This window comes from Mesoplodon mirus (assembly GCF_964341445.2).
Source record: "Mesoplodon mirus genome assembly, chromosome: 17".
In the NCBI taxonomy this organism is placed as follows: Eukaryota; Metazoa; Chordata; class Mammalia; order Artiodactyla; family Ziphiidae; genus Mesoplodon; species Mesoplodon mirus.
Window position 1 is genome coordinate 78,648,530 of NC_138993.1, and position 19,900 is coordinate 78,668,429.

Here is a 19,900-nt window from a genome sequence, read left to right on the forward strand (position 1 = left end):
TACAGTATTGTTAACCATAGTTGCCATGCTGCACATTACATCCCAGAACGTATTTGTCTTGTAACTGGAAGTTGGTATCCTCTGACCACCCTCACCCATTTCCACCCCACCTCATCCCCATAGGTTAAAATTTTAAATAGAGAAGCCCAGATAAGCTTCAATGAGAAGATGACATCTGAGCAGAGATTTGAGTTAGCCAAGTTGGTATCTAGTGGAAGAGTACACAGGAGAGGAAAGGGCCAGTGCAAAGACCCTGGGGCAGGAGCTTGTCTGGTGTGTTAGAAGAACAGGAAGGAGGCCACTGTGGTTGCAGCACAGAAAGGAGAAGAGGGTAACGGAAGTCAGATACACAATGGATGGAGAGCAGCGAGCAGGTAGGACACAGTGGTCGGACCCCGAATGGCCTTGTCGGATGCTCTGCGGGCTGTGTTAGCGCTTCACGATAGGAGCCAGTGAAGGCTTTTAAGGAGAGGAGTGGCATGACTGATCACATTCCCCATGATCACGCTGACTGCTGTATGAAAAACAGACTGTGGGGGCCACGGTAGACACTGGCAGATCATCAGAAGGCTCTTCTGCCACCGATGTCAGAGATGATGGTGGCTCCGGATGGAGAGATAGTAGGGGAGGTGGTGAGAAGTGGTCACATTCTGAAAATATTTTGAAGGTAGAGCAACAGGAGTAAAACGAAGAAAATCAAAATCCCACGTCCCAGAGATAACTGTTAATTTATTTATTCTAAGCAAACACGGTCCCCTCTAAAAATCACAAAGCTTGCCAAGGATGCTCTTCTCAGAGGTACTACCTTTTTACTCCTCAGGCTACTCCGGCATGGCCTCCCCCCCTTCCACTCTGCCAAAACTGCTCTGATTAAAGTCACAATTACCTCGAAGTGGCTCAATCTACGAGACACTGACCTGTCCTCAATCTTGTTCTCCTAGCAGCACATGGCATGGTGGAGCCTCCCCTCTTGCTTGATCTCTCTCCTCCCTGGGTTCGTCGACCGCACACTCTCCCAGTTTTCCTCTCTACCCCTGCTTTTCGGTCTCTTTTGCTGGTTTCACCTCCTGCCCTCACATGTTGAGGCTGCTCCTCAGTCGTGGGCCCTCTTCCCTTCTAATTTCACACATCCTCCCTCACAAATTTATTCACTCCCATGGTTTAAAATATTGGCCATGATCATCTCCAAAGGCATCCCAACCTCACACCAACTGCTCAAAACACATCCCCACTCGGATGTGTTAAGGGCATCTCCTACTCCACATGTAGAAAACAAAGCCTTGATCTCCCCTCCTAAGCCTTGTCCTCTGTCTCCAATTATTTATTCAACAGACACTTACTGAATCCCTAAGATATGCCAAGCACTGCTAGGCACTAGAGACAAAAAGATGAGGCAGGAGGGTAAGGTTCAATAGAACAGAGGGTTATAGAAAGGGAACTTACAAATATGTGTGAAAATAAAAGTGTGCATGGTGCTGTGATGGAGCACTTACGTAAGGCTGTGGGAGTCTAGCTCAGCAGAGAAGAGACTGATGGGGGTTGAGGAGGGTCTCCCTTAAAAAATAATCTCTGTGGACTTCCCTGGTGGCACAGCGGTTCAGAATCCGCCTGCCAGCACTATTTACAATAGCCAGGACATGAAAGCAACCTAAGTGTCCATCGACAGACGAATAGATAAAGAAGATGTGGCACATATATACAATGGAATATTACTCAGCCATAAAAAGAAACGGAATTGAGTTACTTGTAGTGAGGTGGATAGACCTAGACTCTGTCATACAGAGTGAAGTAAGTCAGAAAGAGAAAAACAAATACCATATGCTAACACATATATATGGAATCTAAAAAAAATAAGATGGTTCTGATGAACCTAGGGGCAGGACAGGAGTAACGACGCAGATGTAGAGAATGGACGTGAGGACACAGGGAGGGGGAAGGGTAAGCTGGGACGAAGTGAGAGAGTGGCATGGACATATATACACTACCAAATGTAAAATAGATAGCTAGTGGGAAGCAGCGGCGTCGCAAAGGGAGACCAGTTCAGTGCCTTGCGACCACCTAGAGGGGTGGGATCAGGAGGGTGGGAGGGAGATGCAAGAGGGAGGGGATATGGGGATATATGTATGCATATAGCTGATTCACTTTGTTATACAGCAGAAACTAACACACCATTGTAAAGCAATTATACTCCAACCAATATATTAAAAAAAACCCCACAAGAATCCGCCTGCCAATGCAGGGGACAAGGGTTTGCTCCCTGTTCCGGGAAGATCCCACATGCCTCGGAGCAACTAAGTCCGCGAGCCACCACTACTGAGCCCATGCGCCACAACTTCTGAAGCCCGTGCACATAGAGCCCGTGTTCCGCAACAAGAGAAGCCACTGCAGTGAGAAGCCCGTGCACCGCAACGAAGAGTAGCCCCTGCTCGCCGCAACGACAGAAAGCCCAGGCGCGGCAACAAAGACCCAACGTGACCAAAAATTAATTAATTAATTAATTAAAACTTATATTTAAAAAAACAAAGAAAAAATCTCTGCTGGGAATTCCCTGGTAGTCCAGTGGTTAGGACCCTGTGCCTCCAGTTCAGGGGGCCTGGGTTCAATCCCTGGTTGGGGAACTAAGATCCTGCAAGCTGGCATCGCAGCCCAAATAAAAATGAAATAAAATAAAATATATTAAAATAAAAAAAGAAAGAATCTCTGATTCAAGGTCTAAAGGGTGACAAGGTGTTTATCAGGCCAATATGTGGGGAGAAAATTTTTCCCATTTCAGTAAGTAGTGCCTCCATTTACCCAATTACACATCCTTAACCCACATTCCCCACATCCAATTCATCACTTACTCCTATTCGCCTCCAAGCCATCACTAACCATCCAAATATGACTCTAACCTGCCTGCTTTACTCCATCTCCAAGGCCACCACTGTGCACAAAGCCAGTCTCATAATGAGTCTCCCCAAATCTTCTCCTGCCCGCTCCTATCCATTCTCTTACAATAGCCAGTATGGTGTCTGAAAAAGGCATCTCTGCTAACACCACTTCTCTGTTTACACCCTGCAATGGCTTCCCAGCAAGTGTAGGATAAATCCCAAACAGATGAGGGACTGGAGGTTGAAAGACCAGAAGGAGGTAAGGTGTTAGGTTAGAAAGAGGGATAAAGGGTCTAGGCAAACAGCGAAAAGGGCTGAAAAGAAAATGATCGGCACTTGTACAACAGTCCTGATGCAGGCAGGAGAATGCAGGAATAGCGAAGGAATACCAATAGCCACTTTTTATTTCTGCAATGCCTTTGCAATTCCCAAAGTGCTTCACTTATAACTGTGATTCTCAAACCTTAGAACCATTAGAATCATGTGGAGAGATTTTTAAAACTACCAATGGCCAGGCCTCACCCCAAGCCAATTAAATCAGAATATACAGTTCACTAGGGCAGGAATTTTGTCTGTTTCATTCACTGTCCATATGAAAAGTACCTGACACATACATAGTGCTCAGAAAATATATACTGAATGAATAAATGAAGGAAGGAATGTACCACTATCACCTGAGATCCAAGGAAGAATTCTTTTCAAAACTTAGGGGTTAACCAGGCAACGTCAGTTACCATGGCAGCCCTGGGAAAATCATTACCAAGTGACACTAACACTCCCAGGGGCCTACATTTGTTTCCACAATAAGTAAACCTTTCTCATTTCTAAAGTACTATACTGTGAAATATGCATCTCAGTCACAACCAGAGGTTACTCAATGTCTGCTGTGAGCGGGAGGAAAAGAGAAGGGCCTTACACAGTACCTAAAGCAATGACAAGAGGAAACTAGGGGCCACGGGCAGAGACAGACAGGCTCAGACAGGCTCCAATCCCTATGACATTCTGAGGTGATCACGTTGTAAGGACTCGAGCACAAGAAAGCAGCCACTAACCAGCTACCCTGTCTCAAATACTTGGAGAAAGTCAATGTAAATGCTTACCTATGTATTATTCTTTTCTGATCATTCTTTCAGTGTATCCCTTCTGGCTTTGTGCAAAGCGATTCTTTGTTTTGTACCTGAAAGATGAGTGGCACATGTAAATGGATGAAACATGTCAGAGCAGACATCCAAGGAGCTCTTCAGCTAACGAACGAAGAGCTCCGAGTTCTGGGAAAGAATCGTAAAAGTAGTGTAGAATCACAATATCTTAGAGCATCCTTTATATCAACTCCCCTCTATCATATCACCAATCAGTGGTCATCAGCCTATACATGAACTTTACAGTGACAGAAAACCCAGCACTCTCTAGACAGGTCTAGGCATTTCTAGTTGCTACAGCAGCCTATATCAAATTCAGAATCTGACTCCCTGTCGCGCATCAGTCCCAGTCTGCCTTCTGCAATGGTACACCCCATGGCACACCTCATCTCTTTTCCATCTGGCACATTTCTCAAACACATGAGGACAATTTTGTTCTTCCTAAAGCTCTCTTCTCCCACGTCACCCTCCTAAATCACTCCTTCCTTCCTGTGTTTATGACTCTGAGGAGCCCCCACGGTTTTCTCATCCCAAGGACATGACAAGCAATGGCATCAGTGTGCCTGCTACACATTCTGGGAAAGGGGCAGGGCCACACAGAGTCTGGCAAATGTGACTGACTACCTGAAGTGAGAGTACATGTGACAACCTCAGCCTCTCTTCAGTCCTCAGCCTCTATCCAAGGTTTCTCCATAGCATGCTATTGACATTTGGGGCCAGATAATTCTTTTGGGGTGGTGGGGAGGGCTGTCCTATGCCTTGTACGATATGTAGTAGCATCCTGGCCTCTACCCACTAGATGCCTGCAGCACCACCACCCTCCCACACCCCGGATGTGACAAAGAAAAATGTCTCCAGCCATTGTCAAACATCCTGGAGGAAGGGTGAGGGCAAACTCACCCTCACTCAGGAGCCACTGCTCTATCCAATGGGTGACTATACATGGGTGACTCTGTTCACCCATGAGTACTCAAACCTCTCTTCTCTGCTGGCTTAACAGGTAACTCTCCAGAAAGTCTATCGTGTATCAAAATGCTATTTGAAATTTAGTAGTATTTATCTCTGTAACGGTATCTGATGAAAGTAAAACTCTTTCTCCAGATGTTAAGAACCTCCCAGGTGGTTAATCCACGTTTACCTTATCTCCTACCCCAGGCCCTGGAAATTACAGAAGTGATCGGACACCCGTTTTCGGGATCCGTTCAGGAAGTACCAGTAGTGTAAGGCTTTTCGGCAACCTGAACAACTGAATTCAAGTAAAATATTCTGCCTGACCGGCCACAAACCTGTAGCAGGACCCTCCTCGCTGCTATTTACGGAATTGAGGTATCTGACTGGAAAGCCGGTGGAGGTGAACTACCCAAGAAAGCAGTGGGTTCAGGATAAGTTGTTAAGGGTGACAAGGGAGGGGAGAATGAACCTCAGCTGAAAAGAAAGGGGAAAAGCACCAAGAGATGAGTTCTCTTGACTTTAGAGAAGATACGCTGAAAGCCATCAGCTTGCCCTCGGGGCCCTCAGCTCTCTGGGGAGCTCTAAGGGAAGGGTGAGCCTGGACCTACGACTCCGGACTCCTGGTCTCGGCTCCCAGGCCTGACCATTCACTCAGACTCTCAATAAATACTTGTATTCAAAGACCTTACACGGGGACCACATCTGGGAGAACATCGCCGCACCCTCATAAGTCACAGGGGGAGACCCGAACTGACCGAGCCATGACAGGAGCTGTGAGGGCGACGAAAGAGCACGGCAGGGATCGGACATCGGATCGCCAGAAGCCCTCCGCCCTCCTGGTTCGTAATGCCAGGGCCCCATCGCCGCGTATCGCCGGACCCCGGTCCTGCCTCCGTCGCGCACCCTTCCCCAAGGTTGGCCGGGGTCTGGAGTCACCATCCCCTGTTCGGACCTACAGACCTCGCCGCTGCTGAGCTCTACAGATCCCGCTCCTTCCACACAGTTAGCCGATTCCGCGGGCCTTACTGAGCCGCGCCGGCCACCGTCCGCGAGGCCTTGGCGCGCCCGTGACGTCACTGTCGTGCGCCTCTCCCGCAGCAAGGGGAGTATGGCTCTGGCACGGCGGGTGGGGCTGTGGTCGCTCGCGGTTCAGTTGCTTCTGGCGCCTCGCCGGGACCTGACGGTCCGCGGTCCCAGCGAGCCCCTGCCCGTGGTATGCATCCCGCGGGCTCTACAGCGGCGGCAGGAAGAGCGGCAGAGCGGGCAGCGGAGCCCTTCGCGGCCGGTGCTGGAGCGACCGGGGCCGCTGCTGATGTCAGCGCGGCGACCGGAGTTGAACCAGCGGCACACCTCACGCTGGGCCCTTGGGAGCCCGCGCCACTCGCTTCGTGCGGCTGGAGGAATCGGTGCGCCCACGCGGACCATTTCTCCATCGAGCGCGTGCAATATGAGACTCCAGCGCTGCGGAACCTCTCGCCCAACGGCAGCTGAACCGAACTGGGTCTGGAGCTCCGCGTTCTGAGCGCACTACAAGAGGCTGCTCCCGAAGTTGTTCGGCCCACAACCGTGCGGTCGAGTACCATTCCCCCACTCCTTCGCGGCCGCCACATCCTCTGCGCCGCAGAAACCGGCAGTGGCAAAACTGTCAGCTACATGCTACCTCTCCTTCAACGGCTCTTGGGCCTGCCAAGCCTGGACCCCTGTCGTATCCCTGCTCCTCGAGGCCTGGTTCTTGTGCCTTCTCGAAAATTAGCCGAACTGTTGCGGGCCGTGGCCCAGCCCTTGGGCAGCTCCTTGGACCTCCAGGTGCGGGAGTTAGGGAGAGTACATGGCATGAGGAGGATCAGGCTGCAACTGTCCAAACAACCTCCAGCAGATATTCTGGTGGCCACTCCGGGGGCTCTGTGGAAGGCCCTGAAAACTCAACTGATCAGCCTGGAGCCGCTCTCCTTCTTGGTGTTGGATGATGCAGACACGCTGTTGGATGAAAGCTTCCTGGAACTGGTGGATTACATCTTGGAGGGGAGCCATATAGCAGAAGGCCCAGCTGACTTAAAAGACCCCTTCAATCCCAAAGCTCAGTTAGTGCTGGTGGGGGCCACTTTTCCCGAAGGTGGAGGCCAGCTGCTGAGTAAAGTTGCCAGCTTAGACTCTCTAACCCCCGTTACCAGTGACAAGCTCCACTGCATCATGCCTCATGTCAGACAGATATTCATGAGGCCGAAGGGAACAGAGAAGGTGACTGGGTTGGTGCAGATCCTCAGGCAGCATGACAGAGCATATAGGATTGGCCCCACAGGAACTGTTCTGGTGTTCTGTAATTGCTCCAGCACTGTGAACTGGCTGGGGTATATATTCTGGATGACCACAAAATCCAACACTTAAGACTGCAGGGACAGATGCCAGCCTCAATGAGAGCAGGCATCTTCCAGTCCTTCCAGAAGGGCTCCCGAGACATTCTTCTCTGCACAGACATCGCCTCTCGGGGCCTGGACAGCACCCAGGTGGAGCTAGTCATCGATTATGATTTCCCTCTCACCCTGCAAGACTACATCCACAGAGCAGGGAGGGTGGGCCGGGTGGGGGGCGAGGTGCCAGGCACCGTCGTCAGCTTTGTGACCCATCCCTGGGACGTGAGCCTGGCTCAGAAGATTGAACTGGCAGCTCGCCGGAGAAGCCTTCCAGGACTGGGGTCCTCAGTGAGAGAGCCTTTGCACCAGCAAACCTTATTGCAGCAGGCTTATATATGATGCCGTAACAGGGACCTTTCCCTCTGTGCTGGACGGGTGAGCACACTTGTCAGTGGGGTGCTCTGGGCTGCCTAGTCACCTTCTGAAGACCCGGGCTGCAGTCTGGCTTCAAAAGGTAAGTTGCTGGCCAGCACTTGAAGGTGAACTACTGAGCTTGGCTCTCTATAGTCTTTCACGTGAAGAATAATGTCGATCTTGGCTCTGTATTATGTCGTGGTTTCTAACAATAAGCGATGTTTCTATGGGTGCCCCTTAATAACAGTTTCCACTGGGGCAGAATTCAGTAGACTCTGAGAAGATGCACACTCCAAACTACCACACTTAGGACGAAGGCTCTTTCAATTGATGTTTTAGTTTAAATTTTGTTTCCTGCCCCCAAACATCCATTAAGCCCCCAGGAGAAGGAAAAGGGGATGTGACTAGCAATAGAGAGAAACTTTCTTCACAAAAATGGCCATGGCAAGCTTAGGCACTTTTGGTGAAATCTCTCTGGGAAGTACTGGCAGAGGAATAAAAGGCAAACTGACACCGAAGTATTGCTTGGTGTGCATTTCCAGGCTCTGCCTTCTTTCTCATCTCTTGGTGGCAGGTGGAGGAAGAGGAGAAAAGGTTAAACTTTTTTATAAACCGGCAGAATAAGCTTATAACATCCTCTCACTATCTCTGCATAGGTTCTAGTCTCTGCAGCATTATATAAGCTTTGCCCAAAGTAATGAACTGTTGAAAGTCAAATGTAATACTTCACCAAACAACTTAAAAATGCTTGCGCACTGGAAAGGGTTAAGTTGCAGAGAACACAAATGGACCCAGAGCAACCTTTGCCGAGAGAGAATATTGTGCTAAATGTACAGTCATAGCTCTATTCCATATGAAGAAACAGTCAGAAGGATAAAAGAACTTGGTCAAAATCACACAAGTCAGTAGGAAAGAATCTGGTCTGTCTGTCCTAAGGGTTGTATTCTTTAACCACCAGGCTAGCTTTTCTCAAATCTGATTCATGCATAGAATAACTATACACCTCTGCTTGCCTTGAATATTCCCTGTTTATACATATGCCTGCTGCAGTTTTTAATATTGCCCACTTTGACTCCCAAAAGCAACCGAGAATACACAATAATTTGGTCGCTCTATCCATGGACCACTGTGGTGGGACTGCCCAGGAAGCTTATTAAAAGTGCAGCTTCCTGAGCCCTACTCCAGATCTAGATAAGTTTTCTGAGGGTTGGCTCAAGAATCCAGGTACAAGGCTTTTTAAGTGGTTTTGTGGAACCCCCCAGGTGATTCTCTTGTTCTCTTAAGTTAATAAACCGTTTATTCTGCCTCCCCCAGATGCCCAGCCAGGTCCTGTTAAGGTAGGAGTCCCCACACCACATCAGAGGGATGTTCCCAGCCATGTAATCTCTGGAGCCTTGGAGATTCTAAATGGTCTCATGCTGGCCCACCTGCCGTGACAAACCTCCGCCAGAGCAAGCATTCCCCTTCACATTTACCTTCTACCACTCCCAAAGGCAGTCTGCTCCAATGAGGCCTGACTTCGTCTGTCCTAACGGGCACCCAGATTCAAGCAGTTTAGGGATAGAAGGTGCTGTGGTTCTCGACCAGGGTGGCCCAACCTCTAAAAGGGTAGTCCAAGCAGTCTCTACCTCCTGGGCACATCCCCTCTGCAACAGCCCTAGTAAACGAAGGTCCCATCTTTGCTTTTTCAAGGTCGGCAACAGGGAGTCCCCTCCTAAAGAAGGTTCTCTCTCATTACCACACTATCAAAGGCTGCCCCAAGTGTGGTTCCTTCCTGTGGGCCTGATCAGGCTAAGGGCAGAGTTGTCTCTTTCCTTCTCTGAGTCGGACCAAGTCGTCTTACTAACACCTCTTCACAGTGTTGACCATGTTTTTCACGGGGGCTGCTGCTGAGCCTTTATCTTATCCTTTCATGGTGGAGAGAGAGAGGATTATAATGATTTTTACTTCTAGGGGAGAGGGGAGTGTAATGATTATGTTGTCATTTTGTATTATGTCCTTTTGTCATGAATTTGTTTTGAATTTCATATTAAAATGGGCCCACCATTCCCACTTTGTGAGGTCATTCAGCACCCTCATTTTGCACCTTTAACATCTCTCTCAGTATCACTTGGAAATGTTTGAAACGACATGAGCTTGTCCTCACATTCCTATCAGCTGTAAATCCGGTGCTCCAACATGAACGTAACCATTGAGCAGAACCCCTCTCCACTACCTGTGTAACAATGGGTAGGCCCCTTAACATCTTGGTTTTTTTAAGCCCTCAGGTGTAAAAATGTGAGGGTTCTATGAATTTATATTTGGGGCAGGACAAGGTCGAGAAGAGTGTGTCTTTCCTTTTATTCTTCCAAACTGGAATGTCTTCTCTCTCTTCCCCATGGGTCCAAATCTCACTTGTCCTTCAGGCCCACTGCCAAGGAGCCTTCCCTGATTCCCCAGTCCACACAATTCTCTGCTTCTTAGGGTCAGTGCCATACAACCTAGCTGTCTCTTAACGTTAATCTTGCCTCTCAAGCCAATTTCAGAATGTGGGTCTCTCTTGCCCTCCTGGGGCCCCTGGGGCTGTACCAGCCCACCTGCACGCCCCACGTGGGGTGTCTACTAGACTAGGGCATGGGTGGGGAAGCCCAGGTGTGAGGGACCAGGCAGAGTACCTCTGCCTCCACCCTGCTCTCCTCCACAAAACTGCCCCTCCTCCTGAAGCCTGACCCGCAAGTCACAGGTTCCTTATTATGACCTCACTGGGTAGTGATGACCTCACAGGCCTTCTCACAGTTTCCATGGCAGCATAACTATGGAAATGTGCTGCCCTCAGAGAAACTTCCCTACCAGTTCTCCACCAGATACCAATCTCTTTGGTTGTCTGAGAGAGAATGTCTGACCGGATCGTCTATATTTACTCAAACCTGTGCTCTGTTCCCTGGCTGGGCAGTGCAGCAGGTACACCGAGACCGGGCACCTGTAGAAGAGGCATGGTGTACACACAACCTCACCTGGCTGCCACATGTTCCTGTGGGGCTTGCCCACTACGTAAACCTCAGCCCTTTCCCAGCTGTAAGTAATACCAGTGACCTGGGACACCTTCAGGGTCCCACAGTGCTCACTGCTGAGGACAAGTGAAAGGTCATCCCTGAACTAGTGTGCAGGAAGCTTCTGAACTTTATAAATGTAGCCTTCCGCTTTGGGCTACAGGATGCTTCCATTCAGACCCTTTTCTGATTGGCCTCTTAGCAAAAGACAAGTGCGTTTTTGTTGGCAGATGGTAAACGGAGCAGTTTGAGGAAGAGGGCCACTCTTGAACCGCACCTTCAAACCCAGGCACCTCTGTGCTGTCATGTACACATCTATATCGGTCCCCTCAGACACATCCCATACTGAGCTGCTGAGTACTAGGGGAGAGGGTGGTGCCATATTCATGGGAAGACCGGAAGAACCAAGGGGGGTGATGAAGTGCTAGTGAGACTGGAGGGCTGAGCAGATGGTGTCCCAGGAGGCTGGGTGGATGTGAGCCTACACTTGGTACCCAGAACCCGGTTCTGAGTCTCCTGATCACTCTGCCTCAGTATTTGGCCTTGTTCTAATCTAGATAAAAGTATCAGAGGGCTAGAGTTCAGTGTGGTTGTAACAGGCAGTATAAATGGGGCCCAAGACGGGTTGCCAAAGTGGGAGGGGTCCTTAACCAATTTATATTAGATTATCTTTTTCCAAAACTTGAAAGACGTTTCCATTAAAGCCTCAGAAGTGACACACTGCAAGAAATGTTTTCTCTGTTGTGGAAGGGAGAGGTGGAGAGGATCATGATTGCAATTTCTTTCGGGTTCTACTGTTTTCCCTGGCAACGGTGAAGAGACTACCTCACCTGATGCAACTGTAGGCTCTAGGAATTGCTTTTGTAGCCAGTGTCCCTTCTCTAGGGACTCATAGAGGTGATGGGCCAAGTCTGTGTTTTGGATGTCAAGTAGATTAAAGGTCTTCAGCCAGAAACTGGGAGAGACATGAGAGAGGGAAATTCTGGCAGGAGACTGTGTACAGCAGAAGTGACTGATCAGCTCTGCTTTTCTTTGCAGCAGCTGTGGCTCCCGTTTCTCCTCCTATACCTGGTCACTACCATATCCTCAACTGAGGGTGTGGAGAAACACAGTTGGGCTGGCATGGGGAGACATACTGCCTGGTTGGTGGCTACCAGGCCTACGGGGATGCTCCTTTGGCCACGCCAGCAAAGGTGGAAGCCAAGAAGCCAGTCCCCAGATGTGCTCCCGAGAGAAAGCACACTCCGGAAGAGTCAGACGAAGATCTCGGTTGCTCCAGACCCAAAATCCGGCGATTGTAGCATGATGCCAGGAGGTGGACTCCACAGAATCTTGCTGGCTGAACCATTCTGAAGACAAGGCAATGGTTTAACTGCCTAAGGCAGCGAATGCCTCTTCCTGCAGTGACCCCTCCCGCCCCCCCCCCACTGCCCACTACCACAGATTAGAACCTGCGTCGTTCTGTCTGAGCCTTCCTCAGCCAGGAGCCTCCTTGCACACTCAATGGCCATAAGCCAGGAGCCTCAGAAAGTGAGGTTTGAAATGAGAGTCTGCCCTGAACATCCCAGGGCGGAAGCTGGCCTGGAAGAAAACCTGGCATTCCTCTGCTCAGTCCTCACGGGCCCCTTTGTGAGCTGAAGAAAGTGAAGTCTGCACTCTGCGAGCCGAGGAGGATGCAGGAGCAGATACAGGGTGCAGAGAAGCCTTAGCAGTCTACCACATGGGCTCCTGCCCTGAGCCATTGTCAGCGGCCACCACCACAAACCAGGGGGGAGCTGGGCTTTTTGAAACTGAAAGCAGCAATCTGTGGCTTCCCAAAGAGCCTCCTGCCTGGGGCCACAGGAGGCAGGATAGAGAGGCCCAGGAAACCCTGCTCCCTGAAGCAAGAACAGGATGGAGAGTCAAGCAGCACGCACCTTGCCCCGAGGTTCACATGCTCCTTTATTGCCAGCCCTTTCTGTCCCCAGTGGGGTCCCTTACTGCTCAATAAAATGTTTTTCTGTAACAGATTTGTAGGGTCGCCAGTGCACAGACTTAGGTCACTACCCCTGTGCTAGGCACTCCTGCCACCTGGGAAAGGTTCCAAAGGTGGAACAGCTCCAGGGGGTGCCAGGGATCAGAGCAAAAACTTGAGAGGCTGGGGATGCAGGAGTTTGGGCACAGTCCCCAAATCATCTCAGTGGTTGAGCTTCTGTGAGAAGGCACATCCCCAGTGTGTGTGTGTGTGTGTTGGGGGGGAGGGGGTCCCTAGAGGAGGCAGCTAGCGGGAGGGCCTGAGGCTGGAAATGGGGAATGGCGTGTGGCCTCTGAGCAAGCACAGGCACTTAGCCCTTGAGGTTTCTGGGAAAGCTAGAGCCACAAGGGCCACGAGATAAGGCAAGTGTAGCAGCAGAACCCAGGTGCCAGGTCTTTCTTCAGAACCTACACTTCTCCACGAGGCCGGGCCTTCCACGCTGAGGTAGGAGGGATCCTGGCCAGAAGGTCAGCCAGCAGCTCTGGGACGAAGGTTGCTGCGGCGGGGGCTCTTCTGCCATGGAAGCGACTTCATTTCCTTCCACACAAATAGCCTACTGACTGAGTTCCTGCTCTGTTGAGTAAAAGGGTCGTTGACTCTCCCCAGAAGGTTGTTCAGTTCACATCCCCAAAGTCCCTCTATTCAGGCCCTGGGGAGGTGTAGCAACTCCTGAGGGCGCTCTCCTGAGGCTGGCTGACAGAAGTGGGGGAGGTTCCTGATAGTTCCCAGGTGCTGGTTCAAGTCCCCAGAGAATGGTCATGCAGGTTGGGGAGTCAAGTAGGAGGAGAGAGAAGGTTGGGGGCAGAGGGCCCCCTCCTGAATCCAGAGCTCACAAGGTTACCCCCCCCATTTCCAGAAACTATCTCTTCCCCCACACCAGCCCCCATGGCCCAGTCCCGGGAAACCGGGAGCCCAGAGCACTTGTGGCCACAGAGACCCTTGCACGCAGCCCTCGGGGTGGGCGGGGCCGGCTGCAGGCAGATGGGGACGAGGTGTGCTCCCGGGAGGCCACGGGCTGCAGGTGGCCTTCTGAGAGAAGCACCCCAGCTTGGACAGGAAGGTTAGAGGTGGGGGAGAGCAACCTAGGGCGCCCCCTCGGAGCAGTGGGAGTGGGAAGAGGGGCGGGGGTGGAGGGAACCCACGATGGGAGGCGAGTGGGCTCTCAGCAGAGGCCAGCTTAGCCCGCGGGAGCTGCCTCTGAGCAGGGGGTGGGAGGGTAGTGCCGCCCTGTGGCTGCCGGGCTTCCTGGATCCGGATCGCGGGTCTCCACACACGGGTCAGGGTCCTGTGACTCTGTATCCCCTCCCTCACCCCGCCCCCCTCGCGAGGCCGTGCCGCTGGGTGGCCTGTGTCGACGGGCAGAACCCCATCGCCCGCCCCTCTCAGACCCGCCTCTGCCCGCCTGCCTTGCCCTGCACAGCTTGCGGCCCGGGGGCCTCGAAGGTCCCCGTGCATGCAGCCAGCGGCCTCTGCTGTGCCTGCTGCTCCTGCTGAGTCTGCTGCTGCGGCCGGTAACCCGCGTGCAGACCAAGCCGGGCACCTCCAGCACCCCAAGTCCGCGGGAGCGCACGCGGGCCCTGATGCGGGACTTCCCGCTTGTGGAAGGGTGGCTGCAGTGTGTGCGGGCTGCTGGGGGCCGGTGGGGGCCTAGCCTGGCCCTGGGCAGGGGAGGAGGTCTGGAGCATGCAGCGCTAGTGGGGAGGCTCCCTCACACCAGCCCTGGATGTCCTCTCCATCATCTATGGATGCCCTTCCCCTTCTCTGTCATCCCCTCCCTGGCGGGAACCCCTCAGCCCAGGGCTCAGCTGCTCCTAGTATAGTCTGTGTGACAGTGTGAGGTGGGGGACCCCCAGGCTGGCCCAGGCCAGGCAATGTGTCCTGCCTGATCCCAAGACCTAAGGAGCCCACCCATTTGCCTTGACCTCCCTCCAGCCACACCAACATGCCCCTGGTCCTGAGGCAGTTTTACCACAATGGGCTACAGCATGTTAACCTGCGCAATTTCAGCCATGGCTAGACCAGCTTGGGCAGGCTGAAAGACAGTCTCGTGGGTGGCCAGGTACCAAAGGGACACACAAGGTGCCACCATGGCTGCTGGGGAATGTGGGGCAGTTTGGGGGCCACAGAGACCACAGGTTAGTCACATTGGAACGAAGTTACCATAGTGACCTAGAAAGTGCCATGCCATGGATGCTGGGGCCTACAGGGGTCACAGTGAGCCCACCTGACGGGCTGCCAAGTACCACAGAAAAAGCAACGCATTACATGTGACTTCTGGGCACAGTGAGTGCTGTGCCAGCTGAGGAGGCTATGAGAAGCCCAAGGAGTTCCAAAGCACAAACTAAGCCCTGGCCTTCCCTCAGTTCTGGTCAGCCTACGTCCCATGCCAGACCCACGAACGGGATGCTGTGCGCCTCAACCTGGAACAAATTGACCTCATCCGCCTCATGTGTGCCTCCTATTCTGAGCTGGAGCTTGTGACCTCAGTTAAAGGTAGACGGGGGACTTCCCTGGTAGTCTAGAGGTTAAGACAACACACTTCCACTGCAGGGGGCTCGGGTTTGATCCCCGGTGGGGAAACTAAGAGCCCTCATGCTGCGCGGCATGGCCAAAAGAAGAGGTAAACAGACTGGTGGTGGTGGGTGTTAAGGACTTCAGTAAGCTACTCCTGCCTCTGAAAATGATCATCTGACCTACCTGCCCCCAGCTCTCAACAATACCCGGAAGTTGGCTTGCCTCACTGGTGTGGAGGGCGGCCACTCACTGGACAGTAGCCTCTCCATCCTGCGTACCTTCTATGCGCTGGGTGTGCGCTACGTGACACTCACCCACACCTGCTACACACCCTGGTGAGCACCTGAATATATTCAGGAAAAAACGCATTCGCCCTTTTTGGCCAACCAAACAAGCGGGCAATGCAAATCAACACTGCAAAGAAGTCTCACTAGGCATTGGTCAAAAGGGCCATGCTGAAAAAGTGTAAAAACCAGAAACGCAGGACAAGTCAAGGAGAAAAGGGAGCTTTTTTACGCTGATGGGCGGGATGTAAATTGCCAACGGCCACTCTGGAGAAGTGTATGGTGTTTCCTAAAACATCTAAAAAACAGAGCTACAGAGCACAGGACACTTCCACTCATGGGCTTATATCTTGAGAAAACCAAAAATCGACAGGACACAGGCACCCCAAATTTTAGGGCTGCTGTGTTCACAAAATCCTCGACTTGGGTACACCTTAAGTATCTCATGAAAGAGTAAAATGGATAAACAAGTTGTAGTACTTACGTACAATGGAACATCACTCAGCCATGAAATCAATGTCCTAAGGCTAGTAGCAGCATAATGAGTGGATTTAGGTACGATGATTCTAAGAAATACGTCACACAGATAAAGAAACTTATCATAGATATCAGTTATAGACGGAATGTAAAAATCGCTACATGAACTAAATTACAAAACAGAACAGAGTCACACATTTAGAAAACACACTTATGGCTGCTTAAGAGGAAAGGTGAGGTGGGGTGATGCATAAAACAATAGTTTGAAATTAGCACAGATACCGTTCCATTAACCAAATATGTAATAGACAAGACCTACTCATTGCTCAGTGAACTGGACTCAACACACCTTATTCACCACAGAAGAATATATCCGCATAGTAAGAATCTTAAAAAGTATTTATTGATACTTCTCGGTAAGTGAATATAGTGGGTGTAAAGGGGCACAAACACAGCATTGAAAATCAGCTAAATCCCATTATAAATACAAATTACAAAAAAAAGCAAAGATAGTGAAAGAGAGAGAAATTCCTACAAAATTCGTTCAGTGGCTGTGATGCAACCTGGATTGACCACATCTAGACCCACAGCTGGAAGAGACATAAGGCTGGACACTCTTGGGGGCGACCGGATTGGTGAGGTTGCGTGAGCAAATGCAGACCCTTTAAAGTAATACTGCGTGCTACCCATTCCATGGGTCAGAAATCTCCAGGTTCAAGGGAATCTTCCTACAGCTAAAACATGCATGGGAAACCCAGAGAATGGTACACCATATGATCGGGAAACGTTTCTAGAACGCACCTCATTTTTCATCTCGTGGTGCTCGGGTTCGCCATTCCAGCTGCTTTACCAACAATCTCCCCACTTGGAGAATCAGCACCTTAAACTCCTGTTTCGTACAGTTTGCAATTTGTCCAGAGGTTGAACGGGTAGAGGGGGAACCAATGAGAGATCAGCTCTAGGTGTTTGGACAGACACATGTCACTCTAATTTCCAATCAGGAAGAAGAATTAACCAAAGGCTCTGCCTGCCCCCTGGAACCAGAATAGGGCCTGAAGCAATCCTGCGGTTTGGAGGCCAGCTCCCAAAAAGGCGAGTTGAAAAATGGATCTCAGAGGCACTAAAATTCACAAACCTGCAGGATAATAAATGATAACTTTCGTACCTTATTGAGGTAAGGCAACGAAGAGGATTTGAAAACAAGGCAGAATTGCAGGAAACCGTTTTCAAGAGGTAGATCGGAGTCGCCTTTAAAGCACATGAAAAGCGGCAGAACTTCGACAATGATGCAGTTGGCCAAAAAGGGCGTACGTTTTTTTTTTTCCTGAATATATTCAGGAAAAAACGCATAGGCCCTTTTTGGCCAACCAAGCAAGTGGGCAATGAAAATCAGCACTACAAAGAAGTCTCACTTCGCATCGTTCAAAAGGGGTTTTACCATGTTTGAAATTCCAATATTTTAGCCTGACACGTTTTTGGATTTTAGAAAAAAATATATTTTAAATGAGACAAAAAATCTTTTTTATGACCCAGAAAGACAGCAATAGTTTTATATTTTTATCTATTTCACTTGCACACAAAAGTCTCATGGGGTTATGTAAAGCAGTCCTGTTGGATGCTGTGCGTGGTGTAAATATGGATTAAAGCTTTGGAATCTTAAGCTTCACTCACCTGAAACTTTTAAATTAGGATGCAAGCAATCCTTTCCAACATGTGAACAGAGAAAGACACTGTCTTTATTTTATTTGTCAGGTAATTAATCTGTCTTTTGCCCCAAGGAGAGAAACACCTGGCACTTCTATCAATGTGTTGTACAAAAATCTTTGAACACAGAGTGCAAGCAGAGGCTGATACAAGATGTGAAAGAAAAAAAAAAAAAAAGAGAGACCCCTGTGGCATTTTCTCCTAACTTATTGCAATCTCCCATTTAAAATGTGGGAATAATCAATCTTCTGAGGAAAAAGGCCCAAGGAAGCTTTTTGCTTTTGTGGAATAATGCAATGCCTAAAGATTTCATGAGGCAAGAAGAATTAATGAGAATGACCATGAGAAATCAAGAAAAGTCAGATCCATGGATGAAGTGATGTTTACCTCTGTGAATCAATGAGAAGTAGGAGCAAATGAAAAGAAAGCTGAATACAACATTTTCTGAATAAATGTAACCTTTCAGCTGTCACAGACAAATTAATGCTCACTATGATACAACATATTTAGTTCAGAAAGTTAACTTAAATTTAAAGCTTAACAATTAGATTTATTGAAGAAACGAAAACATATTTGTGGTTTAGAATATATAATGTGTTCTGCAACAGATAAGAAGATTACATAAATAAATAGAAATAAGACTAAATAGAGGAAAATAACAAATTAGATGTTATTAACATTAAAAACTGACACTCATCTAAAGAAAGAGGAGAGACAGAAAGACAGAAGAACTTATATCAAGTATATATTTAAAACTCCTAAATAAGAAGTCTCAGATGTTAAAAAAAAAAAGTCTTCAATAAGAAGATAATGTAATAGCAAAGATGGGAAAAATATACCAAAAGATATTTCAAGAAAGAGAGTACAGAACGTTAAGTAAACATATCAAAAGATGCTTGGCTTCTTAGTAGTCAATTAAATGCAAAAAAGTCATACCTGGAATTATCACTCACCAACCAGAAAGTTCAAATGAAAATGACAGGTATTATCAAGTTTGACAAGAATGTGTGTAATCCTTGAATCTCATTCACTGCTGCTGAGGATGAAAAATCATACAAATGTTTTGAAAATATTTAGAAATATCTAAAAAGATAAACAGATGAAAGCTATGAGTCAAAAATTTTACTACTACATGTATATTGAACAATAATTTATACACATACCACCAAAGCTCAAGTTCTAGTATGTATATACCAGTGCAATTCTCAATAGACCCAAACTGAAAATCACTCATATTGTAATACATTTTGGAAAAAATTAATTAATAGTTAAATATTTACACTATGGAATCCTATGCAACAGTGTCAGTGCATGACAACAACAACAGGCAACCATATAGGCGTATTCATAAACAACATAAAATAAAAAAGCCCAATCCAAAAGTGATTTTACTGTGCCATTACATTTATATAAAATGCAAAATACAGGTAAAGTGATCTTTTTGTTAGATACCAGAACAATATTAAACCTTAAGGGGAGTCACTAGAATTGGACAAGGGGGGCTCTGAGTATCTGGCAATTTTCTGTGTCTGTATCTAGAAGCTATGTATAGAGTGTATGCAGATTCTGAATTTTCTGAAATTTGTCATTTCCTTACAAACCATGCATATTTTTAGTTGTTTTTTATACATAACAAAAAGTAAAAATGATAGACTAGGGAAGGTAATTATATTAGCACTTTAATATCCATGCTTTTCAAGGTGGAAGTGAAAGGTATTAAATACTTGACATTGTGATTACTTCTTAAAAGTAAGGTGAAAATTTCAGATTAATAAATAAGACATACTTCTTCATATATCATCCTCAAAGAGGAGGGGTAGAAAGGAGTATTATTTTTTTTATTTAATATAGAACAGTTAAGATAGAAAATAATGAAAACAGACTAGGTTTAAAAAAGAGCACACTGGACTTCCCTGGTAGCTCAGTGGGTAAGAATTTGCCTGCCAATGCAGGGGACAGGGGTTCAATCCCTGGTCTGGGAAGATCCCACAGGCTGTAGAGCAACTAAGCCCATGTGCCACGACTACTTGGCCTGCATTCTAGAGCCTGCAAGCAACAACTACTGAGCCTGCGTGACACAACTACTGAAGTCCATGCACCTAGAGCCCATACTCCACAAGAAGAGAAACCACAGCAAGGAGAAACCCATGCAC

The 19,900-nt window shown here is 48.7% G+C and overlaps 1 long non-coding RNA gene and 1 pseudogene across 7 annotated transcripts in view; one reads left to right on the plus strand and one right to left on the minus strand.

Moving 5' to 3' along the window:
• LOC309792601 overlaps positions 1–19,900 on the minus strand; it is an 83,673-nt gene that overhangs the window by 33,740 nt on the left and 30,033 nt on the right. For 3 of the 6 annotated variants that reach the window (XR_014291743.1, XR_014291744.1, XR_014291745.1), the window contains exons 1-2: positions 5,921–5,992; positions 3,971–4,047 (exon numbers count right to left, since the gene is read on the minus strand). This is a non-coding gene — a long non-coding RNA (uncharacterized lncRNA). Of the gene's footprint in view, positions 1–3,970; positions 4,048–5,920; positions 5,993–18,683; positions 18,923–19,900 lie in introns of those variants that run through there. The other 3 variants (XR_014291740.1, XR_014291741.1, XR_014291742.1) reach the window with 2 other exon arrangements.
• On the plus strand, positions 6,069–7,710 carry LOC309792461 (putative ATP-dependent RNA helicase DDX28; annotated as a pseudogene). The gene has a single exon. The product of its transcript is annotated as a putative ATP-dependent RNA helicase DDX28 (transcript).